We start from the raw sequence: 13627 nt of genomic DNA on the forward strand, positions 1-13627 counted from the left end.
GCGCTGGGATTGCGCACACCGCCTGGCGTGTCCAAGGTGATTGTAGCTGCGGCGCCTGTGTTCACCTCTCAGTGCCCGACTGGACCGCTGGCTCCAGGCACGTGATCGGCAGCCACGGTCCCTGCTTTGCAAAGGGACCAATGCAGGTGGCTCCAGACCCAGGACCGGACTGTCCAATAAAGTGATTGATGCTGAAATCGGTGGCAACCAAATCCGTGAAGAGTGTTTGGATCCTAAAACACCCTGACGCGTTTCTCGACCGTTATAAGCTGGTCGTTTCTTCAGAGGGAATATTCTATCCCATCAGGTCTCCTTATTTAAAGAGACCTGAGAATGAAATTAGTGCAAACACCTGAGAGTCCACCTGTTCTATTAGGTCTCAGGGAAGCGTGTGCATACAGGATTCTAAATGTATACTCATTTGAATATAAATCAGCATGACCCAAAATTATATATCATGCCACCGATTTCAGCATCAATCACTTTATTGGACAGTCCGGTCCTGGGTCTGGAGCCACCTGCATTGGTCCCTTTGCAAAGCAGGGACCGTGGCTGACGATCACGTGCCTGGAGCCAGCGGTCCAGTCGGGCACTGAGAGGTGAACACAGGCGCCGCAGCTACAATCACCTTGGACACGCCAGGCGGTGTGCGCAATCCCAGCGCCGTGGACCAAAACGCTCGGGAAGCGGTAAGCCTAACCGCTCTGAACACAATAAGTGATTACGGTAGAGAGCGGCAGACGGAGACGCTCTAGAGAGGCTGCAATATGAGATAAAGCCTGCTTTACAAACTTACTTTTAGCTACCTGAAGCATCAGTATATTTGCTACATTAACTGTTTCAATTCTTTCTTAAAAGAAACAATAACCATGATTACGGTATAAATACATGTATTATCACACAGGACGTGACTGGTGGATATAAATAAGGGTCTTTCACCATTCTTGGACTCTTTCTACATTGATTTCACTAAAGGACACCTGTGAAAATTATCTGGTAATCAGTAGGGTATTACTTGAGTGGAACCATAAGGATATTCGAGTGTTAGGGATCCTATGCTATGAAATATATTTTTAAAGTACTAAGTTGTTTTAAATCCAGTTGCCAATTGGTATAGTTTAAACTAATTTTGGTGTATGAGCAATTTTAGATATAATAAATATGGAATAATTCAAGTCTATTTGCGCTCTCTTTCCTTTTTTGCTTGAAGCCTCTTTGCAGTTTGCCTGGGCTGCCAAGAAGAAATTCAGTCAACTGTCTGCAAACTGTTACCCATATACCGGGCATAGAAGAAACAACAGTTTATTTCTTTAGTTCGTAAGAAAATGCAACCTGAAAAGCTGCTCTGACACGCAGACATTACATGTATGAACTTCCTTTGACACTTACTAAGAATCCTATAGCAATTCAGACTACTGCGCTGTTGGAGGAACCAGGAAACTCGCCAGTTCTTTGTGGGCCCCATATCAATATTCTGAAGGGGCTCCCATAGCCTGATGCTTGTAAAGATTCATCGCTCCCTGTAGCGGTTAATATTTTCAAGCTTCATATTAGTACCCTACTTAACAAAGGCTGTTATCAAGAATAAGCCTGCTCACCGACAGTGCTAGGCTCACTGTTTAACTCAGATGTTTTTAGCTTTCCTGAGGAGATGAGAGCCGATGAGTCCCACTTTTCAGGCCAGGCAATGAGTTGGATTCCATGCAATTGCAAAGCAGGCAATTCATGGAATTTAGTAGACAACTGTATGACCTGGGCTCAGGCTATTCCTAAACCTCTAGGCCACGTAGCAATGGCTCCCACCGCACCTACTATAGCTATGCTAATGGGAGAAACATTCTGTTTCCACTATGAAACTATCTGTGGTTTTATGCTCATCTCACTTCCCCTCTTCACATAAGGACATTGATCATGTCACATTCAGGCCTATCCTCTTATGAAATCACATAAATAGAGATGTCTCTGGACACCCAGAAAAAGAGGGGTAATTCTTCTTTGGACAACAAATTGTTTAAAACAATATAATATAAATACAAAACCATAGTTTGGTATAGTATAGTTGTACGTCTCATTGCAACAGACGTCAATACTCCTCACAAAACAATTAACTTAGATAGACTGATAATACTTGATCCTAACTTATGTTCTAACTGATCATAATAGAACTTTCACTGTAGTTTTAGGGTTTCCAATCTGTCCCCAATCATGTAAATATAATGACCAAGCCACTGTTGAATGCAAATAGTAAAGGTTTGCTTTTATTAGTATTTCAGTACTACCTACTGACCTATAGGTTACCATGAGTCAGTACTTTATATTATACTTTTATTAATCTAAATTGTATACATAAGTGTGATCTGTAGGTTGTACTTTACGATTGGACAGCACGTACGTTCCACGTATGTGAGGAAGGGGCATAGCCAAAACTTTGAATGCCACATACAATTTGAATGTGTCACCAACCCAATGCTTTATATCAGTGGTTTCCAAACTTTTTTGAATCACGGCGCCCTAGAATATCAGAATTTATTTCACGGCACCCCTAGGCCAAAAAATTCTTATTGAGAAATTTAGAAAGAAACATTACATTAAGTAGATCGCGTTTATATGTCATCCTTAGGGTCAGTTGTGTGGTGAGGGACAAGATTTGCTTCTGTTTGGCCACATATTTTATGACTGGCAGCCACCAGCACTGGTTTTGCCTATTATATTGACCACGAATAATTTGAATTGGTCCTGGACGACCAACCCAGGGCTCCCCTGCAAGTGTCCCGAGGCACCCCAGGGAGCCACGGCACTAGAGATGGCTACTGACTCACTGTCTCAACACAGTGACTCGAATCATCAGGAAGTGTGAATGATTGGAGTCACTCACTGTTTAATGAGTTGAGCCAGCTGCAGCAGCAGCCTCTCTCAGCCAGAGGGAGGAAACTCAGTGTGTCCTTCAGTCAGTGTGTTCTGCTGAGTGTCTTTAGCTGTGATTGGCCAGAGGCTATACCAGGTGACACCCAGTGGGAGGGGGGAGGGAGCAGTCACGACTCACCAGTCAGTGAGTGCTGTGCTGCTCTGCCTGATCCATGTCATGAATCATGATTCATCCTGAGTCTGCCAGTGAGTTGAGACAGTTGTACACTGTGTAGACTCAGTGAATGGATCTGATTCATGCAGCATAAGCTTGCAGGAGGTGGAGCCCCTGTGGTACACTGTTCTCAACTCACTGTTCCCGCTCAATGTGATTGTGGGTGGCAAACTCCCTGGAGGCTAGATAGTGGATAATATAATAAATACAAGCCCACCTAAGAAAAAACCCACCTAAAATAACCAATTAGCAAAGTAAAAAAAAAATTTTTTATTTGGTTTAGTTACAGACTGAATGATGTGTTTCATGGCTGTTAAGCTTTCTCTGCTCAGCCAGGAGTAATGTGCATATTCTGTAACTAGTATGCAATAAGTGGTTATTAATAATATATCAACATAACACTGAATCTATGTTAATACATTATTAACATTCAGTGCATAAGCAGCTGCCTTCCCCAGATACACTGCACAATCACTGCAGCTGAATAACTCCCTCCATGAGTCCAGCACTGATCTGCCAGCACTGGCAACTCACTGATTCATGTGCAGTCTCTGCAACACATTCCAGTACAAATGAGTCATGACTCATGTGCCGAGACACTGACTCGAGACACTTCACTGAACTGAGTCATGTGTCTCAACTCAGTTCAGTGAATCACTTTACCCATGACTACACGGCACACAGTTTGGGAACCTCTGCTTTATATTATGCCACATTGTTCACTATGTCCCCAGCACACTTTACAGATGCAGTAATCATGAAAAAGCCTATTATCTGACAGTGCCAAGCTCACAGATTAGCTCAGCTGTATGAGTGAGGGTGAAACAAGAGCATGGGTAATGGATCCCTCAGCTTTACTGAAAGGGAGAGCTAGTCCACCAACTATATGATCATTGACAAGTTCCTCTTCTCAGGCATGGTAACAGGCCAGACACAAAAGCTTAGTGTCAATTCCGGGAACTTAGTAGACAACTATATGAACGGTGTATGAAGTCCCCTAAACCTACGGGCTACATGGCAATGGCAACCCCTAAAACTATGCTAATGGTGTGAGGTCACCCCCTCCTTAATTATATTCTCCCCATGCTTGCGTGGGTTTCCTCCAGATACTCCAGTTTCCTCCCACGATCCAATATACTGGTAGGTTAACTGGCTCCCCACAAAAACCCTAGTGTGTAAGCGTGTACATTTTTAGGGCAGACTAGATGGGCCAAGACTTGTTTACTGTCAAATTTATTTTTTGTATGTTAGTACATCCTAGTGGCTGTGGTACCTACCTTGATATGAAATGAGGTGCATGAGACTAGAACTCATGAAATTCTGACTCAAGAACATCAGTCTTCATTGTAGTTGTCAGTAAAGTCATGCAGCATTGTCATAAAAGAATACTCAACATTTATTGTAGAACAAAATCTTGTTAACATATGTTGTGGGTAAATTAAAACAGGCCTACTTGTAGAAGATTAAACTATCTCTAAGAATTTAAAGGCCCACAAAAATAGGATTTTGGTTACCTACCGGTAAATCCATTTGTCGTAGTCCGTAGAGGATGCTGGGGTCCATATTAGTACCATGGGGTATAGACGGGTCCACCAGGAGCCATTAGCACTTTAAGAGTTTAATAGTGTGGGCTGGCTCCTCCTACCAGACTCAGTCTAGAAACTGTGCCGAGAAGACGACATACTTCGAGAGAAGGAATTACACAGATAGTGGCGAGATTCATACCAGCTCACACAACAGGCAAATCCGGCTAACATGCCGGAATAACTCAGCAATAGCTGAAACAGTAAATAACGCAGAAGTTACCTAGGAACCAGGCAGTACTGAACTATAAAACCAATGCAGCGCTGGGCAGGCACCCAGCATCCTCTACGGACTACAAGAAAGGATTTTGGTTACCTACCGGTAAATCCCTATTTTCTCTTACGTCCTAGAGGATGCTGGGGTCCATATTAGTACCATGGGGATGTACCAAAGCTCCCAGTACGGGAGGGAGAGTGCAGAGGCTCCTGCAAAACTGCTTGACCAAACTTGAGGTCATCAGAGGCCAAAGTATTGAACTTGTAAAACTTGGCAAACGCGTTCGACCCAGACCAAGTAGCTGCTCGGCAGAGTTGTACAGCCGAGACACCCCGGGCAGCCGCCCAGGAAGAGCCGACTTTACGAGTAGAGTGGGCCTTTAGAGATCTTGGACACGGCAAACCTGCCGTGGAATAAGCATGCTGGAGAGTGAACCTGATCCAGCGTGAAATCGACTGCTTAGAAGCAGGACACCCAATTTTCTTGGGATCATAGAGGACAAACAAAGAGTCACTTTTCCTATGATCAGCCGTCCTCTTCACATAAATCTTCAAAGCCCTCACAACATCCAAGGCCTTTGAAGCAACTGAGGAGTCAGTAGCCACTGGCACCACAATAGGTTGGTTGATATGGAAAGCCGATACAACCTTAGGCAAGAACTGTGGACAAGTCCTAAGTTCCGCCCTGTCTTCATGAAAGATCAGATAGGGACTTTTACAAGATAAAGCCCCCAATTCCGACACGCGTCGTGCAGAAGCCAAGGCCAACAAAGTGACCGCCTTCCACGTGAGAAATTTGATTTCAGCCTTCTGTAGAGGCTCTAAACAATCCGACTGAAGGAACTGCAACACCACATCAAGATCCTAGGGTGCCGCTGGCGCCACAAAGGTAGGCTGGATGTGCAGAACCCCTTTCAAAAAGGTCTGAACCTCAGGGAGGACAGCCAATTGTTTTTGGAAAAAGATGGACAAAGCAGAGATCTGGACCTTGATGGAGCCCAATCTCAGTCCCATATCCACCCCTGCTTGCAGGAAAAGGAGGAAACGTCCACGTTGAAACTCCACCTCAGGAAACTTGGACTCACACCAAGAAACATTTTTTCCAAATGTGATGGTAATGTTTAGACGTTACCCCCTTCCTAGCCTGTATCAGGGTAGGAATGACCTCACTCGGGATACCCTTCCGAGCTAAGATTTGGCGTTCAACTGCAATGCCGTCAAACGTAGCCATGTTAAGTCTTGATAAGTGAACGGCCCCTGCAGTAGCAGATCCTCCCGAAGAGGTAAAGGCCTTGGATCTTCCAGCAGAAGATCCAGTAGATCCACATACCAAGCCCTCCTTAGCCAGTCTGGAGCAATGAGGATTGCCAAAACCTTTCTTCTTCTTACCAGTTGAAGAACTTTTGGTATCCCAGAAAGTGGAGGGAACACATACACTGATGTGAACACCCACGGTGATACCAGTGCGTCCAGCGCCACTGCCTGTTGGTCTCTCGACCTGGAACAGTACCTCCGCAGCTTCTAGTTGAGGCGGGAGGCCATCATGTCTATGTGAGGAACACCCCACCAACGGTTACCTCCTCGAACACCTCCGGATGGAGACCCCACTCTCCTGGATGGAGATCGTGTCTGCTGAGGAAGTCTGCTTCCCAGTTGTCTACTCCCAGAATGAAGACTGTTGACATCGCCACCGCATGCCTTTCTGCCCAGAGGAGGATTCTTGACACCTCTGACATGGCAGCCCTGCTCTTCGTTCCGCCTTGTCGGCTAATGTAGGCCACTGTGGTCACATTGTCCGACTGCACCTGAACAGCCCGATCCTGTAGAAGGTGTGCTGCTTGCAGAAGGCCGTTGTAAACGGCTCTTAGCTCCAGAATGTTTATCGGGAGAAGGGATTCTTGATCCGACCACCTTTCTTGGAAGGTTTCCCCCTGAGCGACTGCTCCCCAACCTCTTAGACTTGCATCTGTGGTTAGAAGGATCCAGTACTGTACTCCGAACCTTCGGCCTTCCAGGTGTGGTAGTTGTAGCCACCAGAGGAGCGAAATCCTGGCTTTCGGTGACAGACGTATCCTCTGGTGCATGTGTAGGTGAGATCCCGACCACTGGTCCAAGAGATCTAGCTGAAAGGATCGAGCATGAAACCTTCCGTACTGTAGAGCCTCGTAGGAGGCAACCATCTTCCCCAGAAGGCGGATGCACTGATGAACCGAGACCCGGGTAGGCTTTAAGACATCCCGTACCATTGATTGAATCACCAATGCTTTCTCCACCGGCAGAAACACCCTCTGCACTTGTCTAGGATCATCCCCAGGAAAGACAGCCTCCTTGTCGGCTTCAGATGAGACTTTGGAAGGTTCAGGATCCAACCGTGCTCCTTGAGCAGATGTGTCGTGAGAGCAATGGATTGCAACAACTTCTCCCTGGACGACGCCTTGATAAGGAGATCGTCCAGATACAGAATTATGTTCACCCCTTGCTTGCGCAGGAGAACCATCATCTCCGCCATCACCTTGGTGAAGACCCTCGGTGCTGTGGAAAGGCCAAACGGCAGCGCCTAAAACTGATAGTGATCGTACAACAGTGCAAACCAGAGATATGCCTGATGCGGAGACCAGATGGGAATGTGGAGGTACGCATCCTTGATGTCCAGGGACACCAGGAACTCCCACTCCGTCAGACCTGAGATGACAGCTCTCAGAGACTCCATCTTGAATTTGAACTCCCTGAGGTAGGGATTCAAAGATTTTAAGTTCAGAATTGGCCGTACCGAACCATCCGGCTTCGGTACCACGAAAAGGTTTGAATAGTAACCTTTGTTCTACTGATGAGGTGGAACTGGAACAATGACCCTGGACACCACCAATTTTTGGACAGCTTGGCAAGCCTGACTTGAAGAAACAGTGAGGTGGGGGATCTTGAAACTCCAGCCTGTACCCTCTGGACACTATATCCAGTACCCAGGGGTCCAGGCCAGATGACACCCAGACGTGGCTGAAATGCCGGAGTCTTGCCCCCACCTGACTTTCCTCCAGGCCCAGCTGTCCACCGTCATGCGGATGACTTTGCGGCATCAGAAGCAGGCTTCTTGTTCTAGGAGCCAGCGGGAGCAGGCTTCTTTCCTTTAGCACGACCACCTCCGAAGAAGGTGTTCGAAGGCTTGTTCTTTCTAGGCCTCGCGGGCCGAAAAGACTGTGACGTGGCTGGTGTAAAAGGTTTCTTCGTAGCCGGTGCAGCTGAGGGGAGAAAAGGATACTTACCCGCTGTAGCCATGGCAATCCATGCATCTAGCGCCTCCCCAAAGAGAGCCTGACCTGTATAAGGTAGGCCCTCCACACTCTTCCTGGATTCCTCGTCCGCAGACCATTGGCACAGCCAGAGACCCCTGCGAGCCGAGACGGACATGGAGGAGATCCCCGCAGCCATGGAACCCAGGTCCTTCATGGAATCTACCAGGAACCCTGCAGAATCCTGAATATTACGTAAAAATAAATCAACGTCACCTTTATCCATTGTAGTCGATTCCTCCTGCAGAGTGACTGACCACCTAGCAATAGCTTTAGAAATCCAAGCACAGGCTATAGTAGGCCGCAGTATAGCCCCTGAAGCCGTGTAAATGGATTTTAGCGTAGCATCCACCTTGTAATCTGCCGGGTCCTTCAACGTGGTAGATCCTGGGACTGGTAATACCACCTGTTTGGACAGCCTGGAGACAGAGGCGTCGACAATTGACGGAGACTCCCACTTTTTTCTAGCTTCTTCTGGGAAGGGAAAAGCAACCAAGACCCTCTTAGGGATCTGGATTTTTTTCTCCGGATTTTCCCAGGCTTTTTCAAATATAGCGTTTAATTCCTTAGATGCTGGGAAGGTGAGGGGGGCTTTTTACTGTCCGTGAAAAAGGCCTCCTGAACGTGCTCAGGAGTTGTGTCAGTAATGTGCAACACATCCCTCATGGCTTCAATCATCAACTGCACCCCCATATCAAGTGATGCAGTCCCCCTCGACACATTTCCATCCATCTGCAGTGTCAGAATCGGTGTCCATGTCATCCTGCATAATCTTGGCAAGTGCACGTTTGTGAGAATGTACCGCAGGGGACCACGAGGAGACCATACAACCATAGAGGATTGCAGTACCTGAGATGCATGCTCAGTTCTAGCAACCCTATCTGAATCTGAGAAATAGTCCCCCTAAGAGAGGCTAACCATTCCGGCTCTCTATCTGGGATCTGCGCTACAACAGTGCAATCCTGATTACATGGGATGGGATCTTCCTGGGAAGATAAATCCTCTACAGCATATGAAACAGAGTCTCTAGACATGTTTGCAAATACACACCAATCACCCCACATACACACAGGGTACTGGGCAGACAGAGTTTCCCCCCAAGAATGGCAGAGACACACAGAGATTGAAGCCAACCCACACACAGCGCTATTATAGGTATAGGGAGACCCTAAACCTGCGCTGACTGTGTCCCTTAATAGGTGACACAGTCTTTACACAGCCTCCTCTCCCTTCTACAACCCCCTGGTACCGTACAGATAGCTGGAGGTGCTCTGGAGGGACCCGTTTATCCAGTGGCAGTGAGCTGCAGGCAGGAAAATGGCGCTGAACGCTGCTGGCTCCGCTCTGAGAAGCTCCGCCCCCTTAAAGGCGCTGTCTTCCCGCTCTTTTGAGATTATACTGGCCTGAGGATTTTTTGCTGGCTGAGATCCGCAGCCCCAGACAGGCTTGATTTGGTCAGTGTAGGGTCAGGTGCTGGCTCAGGGCGCCCCTCACAGCGCTGCACCGAAGTACCGCTGAACCGTCCGGGAGCGCAGTTAATACTGCGCTCCTACCCTTAAGCCGCCATCTTCACACTGACCCCCCGCTTGTGAGGGGGGACAGTGACTCACTCGCCACACTTCAGCTCTGCAAGGGGGTGGCAGCTGGCTGCTGGGGTGAGCGTTCCCCTGCGGCGGGGCGCGATCTGTCACCTCTGGAGCTCAATGTCCAGTCAGCGGAGACAGTGGCTCAGACCCCACAGGGCGGACACTGCTCTCCCCCTCAGTCCCTCGTTGCAGGCAGGCTGTTGCCAACAGCCTCCTGTAAAAAAATAAACTCTAAAATAATCTTTTTCTAAGAAAGATCTGTAGAGCTCCCCTAGCTGTGACCGGCTCCTCCGGGCACATTTTCTAAACTGAGTCTGGTAGGAGGGGCATAGAGGGAGGAGCCAGCCCACACTATTAAACTCTTAAAGTGCCAATGGCTCCTGGTGGACCCGTCTATACCCCATGGTACTAATATGGACCCCAGCATCCTCTAGGACGTAAGATAAACTATAAAACAAGTCTGCCTTAGTCAGAGATTCTTTTGTCTTGCCCATCTGCTGCCTAAATATACTAGAATACAATTCACAGACCTAAGCTGGTCCAAGGACAATGAACAAACAAATATGCCTAAGGCCCTAAGCAATAAAGTTGCTAATACACTCTTTCAAACTAGGTACCCCCTCCTCTACTTTTCTGTAGCATAGAGGGTTAATGTCCCAGACATTAACCCCTTTCACGATAGAAAAGTAATTGAGTCCAGGCATGGGAGATCTCCCACAACTTGGCTTCCAATAATTAAGGGGCATACACGTTACAAAAAGGGCCCCGTAGTGCTTATTGGGGTAAATGTATTATAGCGTCACGGATCGTGACGCTATAACACTTCCTGGTTCGCTTCGTTACCGAGGCGAAGCAGGGAGGGACATCGACAAGATGTACTAACATCTTGTCTGCTGAAGCTTCCGGCGATATCCTCCGAGCTCACAGCGCTTCAGCTCAGAGCTGAAGTATTGTGTCTCCCTGTACCGGCCTGCGCGGGATCTCGCTACTCACGCGAGATCCCCTGCACACACTGGAGCGGGCACCCACCACAGCCAGGGACAGCTCTCTCCCTGCTGTGGTGAATGGGCATCGACACCTGCAGCTGTCAAAATCAACAGCTGCAGGTGTCGGAACGGTCACGGGCGCATAGCACCCCTGTCACCCTGCAGACACCGCTGCCTTCATACATGGGGGAGAAGCGGTATAGCGCAGCTTCTCCCCCATAACGACAGGTAATACACTTACTCAATTGTTTAGTGAGCACCAAACGGTATCCGGTCTATAGATCTACACTAAAAAGGTCTACAGTCAATAGGTCAACATGCATTAGGTTGACATAGTCAAAAGGTCGACATGTAAAATGTAGGCAATTCACAAGGTTGACAAGTTTAAAAGGCTGACATGACAATGGTCGACACAAGTTTAATTTTCATACTTTACCATCCACATAGACTATGATTGGGAATAGTAACCTGTGTGGAGCGCAGCGAGGCACCTTGCCCGAAGCATGGCAAGAGAAGCGCGCTATGCGGGGGGGATGCCGTACACTAATGGGGATTTTTTTGTGGTAGGAAAGTGACAACCCCCCCAAAAAAATAATAATAATAATTGTGATGACCTTATTTGTGTCGACCATTTTCATGTCGACCTTTTGACCCTGTCAAACATTAGTGGTTGACCTATTGACTATAGAACTTTTTAGTGTAGATCTAATAATCCACACCCACACCAAACAATACATTACGGAAAACATAGTATGCATGTGCGCCCAGACAACAACTGAATAGTAATGAAAAGGTGTTTTCAATGATATGCGCAATAAACTCGGAGTGCAGCTAATCAAGTGCAAAGAGAGGTGTACCCCACACTTCAAAAATCTAACAATGGAAAAGGAAAATTTTTACACATGACAATAGCGCTCACCAAGTGACATGCAAAAGTGTATAATCAACTGGTATAGAATGCATTCACCGGCTGGTGAATGGAGGATAAAGATTCACTCTAGGAGGTCCTCATAACAAACATCAATATTCAAATTGAACGGATGATATCCAAAAGAAACCTGAAAAATAAGTGCCTCTTTCCCCAATATGAATGGGCATGCAATAAGAGGCACCATTAAACACAGACCATGGGGGGTCATTCCGAGTTGTTCGCTCGCAAGCTGCTTTTAGCAGCTTTGCACACGCTAAGCCGCCGCCTACTGGGAGTGAATCTTAGCTTCTTAAAATTGCGAACGAAAGATTCGCAATATTGCGATAAGACATCTCTGTGCAGTTTCTGAGTAGCTCGAGACTTACTCTGCCAGTGCGATCAGTTCAGTGCTTGTCGTTCCTGGTTTGACGTCACAAACACACCCAGCGTTCGCCCAGACACTCCTCCGTTTCTCCAGCCACTCCCGCGTTTTTCCCAGAAACGGTAGCGTTTTTTCACACACTCCCATAAAACGGCCAGTTTCCGCCCAGAAACACCCACTTCCTGTCAATCACATTACGATCTCCAGAACGAAGAAAAAAACGTGAGTAAAATACCTAACTGCATAGCAAATTTACTTGGCGCAGTCGCAGTGCGGACATTGCGCATGCGCACTAAGCGGAAAATCGCTGCGATGCAAAGAAATTTACCGAGCGAACAACTCGGAATGACCCCCATGGTGTAGTATTTTTGATAAAAACACGCACTGGTTTTAATGCACAGATAAAACTTACAAGAAGTTAAAAGAACAAAAGCATGTCATATAAGACTCCACGGGATAACACAGATGGTATATCACCCAAAGATTCCTTGCAGCCACAGCAGGTGGTGTTGGAAGATGTGCACAATCTCTCCAAGTGTCCAATAGCATGCAGGGTAACAGAGGGTGGTTGTGTCCAGATGTCCCAGGGTCAGTCACATACGCGACTCCAGCTTTCCTGTATCTCAGGCTCAGCGCGGGTGTGCAGTGCGACGAGTTAGCCGGGGTTCTGCTGGTGTGTGTGGAAGCTGCAGAGACGCTGAGCCTGGCCTCCCAGGTTTAAAAGCACAACTTTGGAGCCAATAACCCACGCTTCTGATGAAGGACACTTGGTCCGATACGCGTTAAGCGTGGCTCTTGCTTTTAATTTGTGACTGACCCTGGGACATCTGGACACAACCACCCTCTGTTACCCTGCATGCTATTGGACACTTGGAGAGATTGTGCACATCTTCCAACACCACCTGCTGTGGCTGCAAGGAATCTTTGGGTGATATACCATCTGTGTTATCCCGTGGAGTCTTATATGACATGCTTTTGTTCTTTTAACTTCTTGTAAGTTTTATCTGTGCATTAAAACCAGTGCGTGTTTTTATCAAAAATACTACACCATGGTCTGTGTTTAATGGTGCCTCTTATTGCATGCCCATTCATATTGGGGAAAGAGAGGCACTTATTTTTCAGGTTTCTTTTGGATATCATCCGTTCAATTTGAATATTGATGTTTGTTATGAGGACCTCCTAGAGTGAATCTTTATCGTCCATTCACCAGCCTATGAGGAATATCTTTCAATTAAGGGTGAATGCCTTCTATACCAGTTGTTTATACACTTTTGCATGTCACTTGGTGAGCGCTATTGTCATGTGTAAAAAATTTCCTTTTCCAACAACTGAATAGTGACAATTGATTGGTCGTCTAAACAGTCTCATTTAGATGGTACAATTAGATGCCCAAAATAATTGAATTCCCTCCTTTGACTCTTTTCTCACCTACAGTATGTCTAGGTAAAATGCATACAGATTTCACATGACTTTATCTTGAAGTTATTATGAAAAATGTACAACATAATGGATCATTTTACAGTATGGCTCTAATGTGATCAATACCAACAGATCTTGTTTTGAATATAATTTTTTTCACATTCTAAAAAAAATTCTGG

Source organism: Pseudophryne corroboree, chromosome 9 (assembly GCF_028390025.1).
Source record: "Pseudophryne corroboree isolate aPseCor3 chromosome 9, aPseCor3.hap2, whole genome shotgun sequence".
Classification (NCBI taxonomy): domain Eukaryota; kingdom Metazoa; phylum Chordata; class Amphibia; order Anura; family Myobatrachidae; genus Pseudophryne; species Pseudophryne corroboree.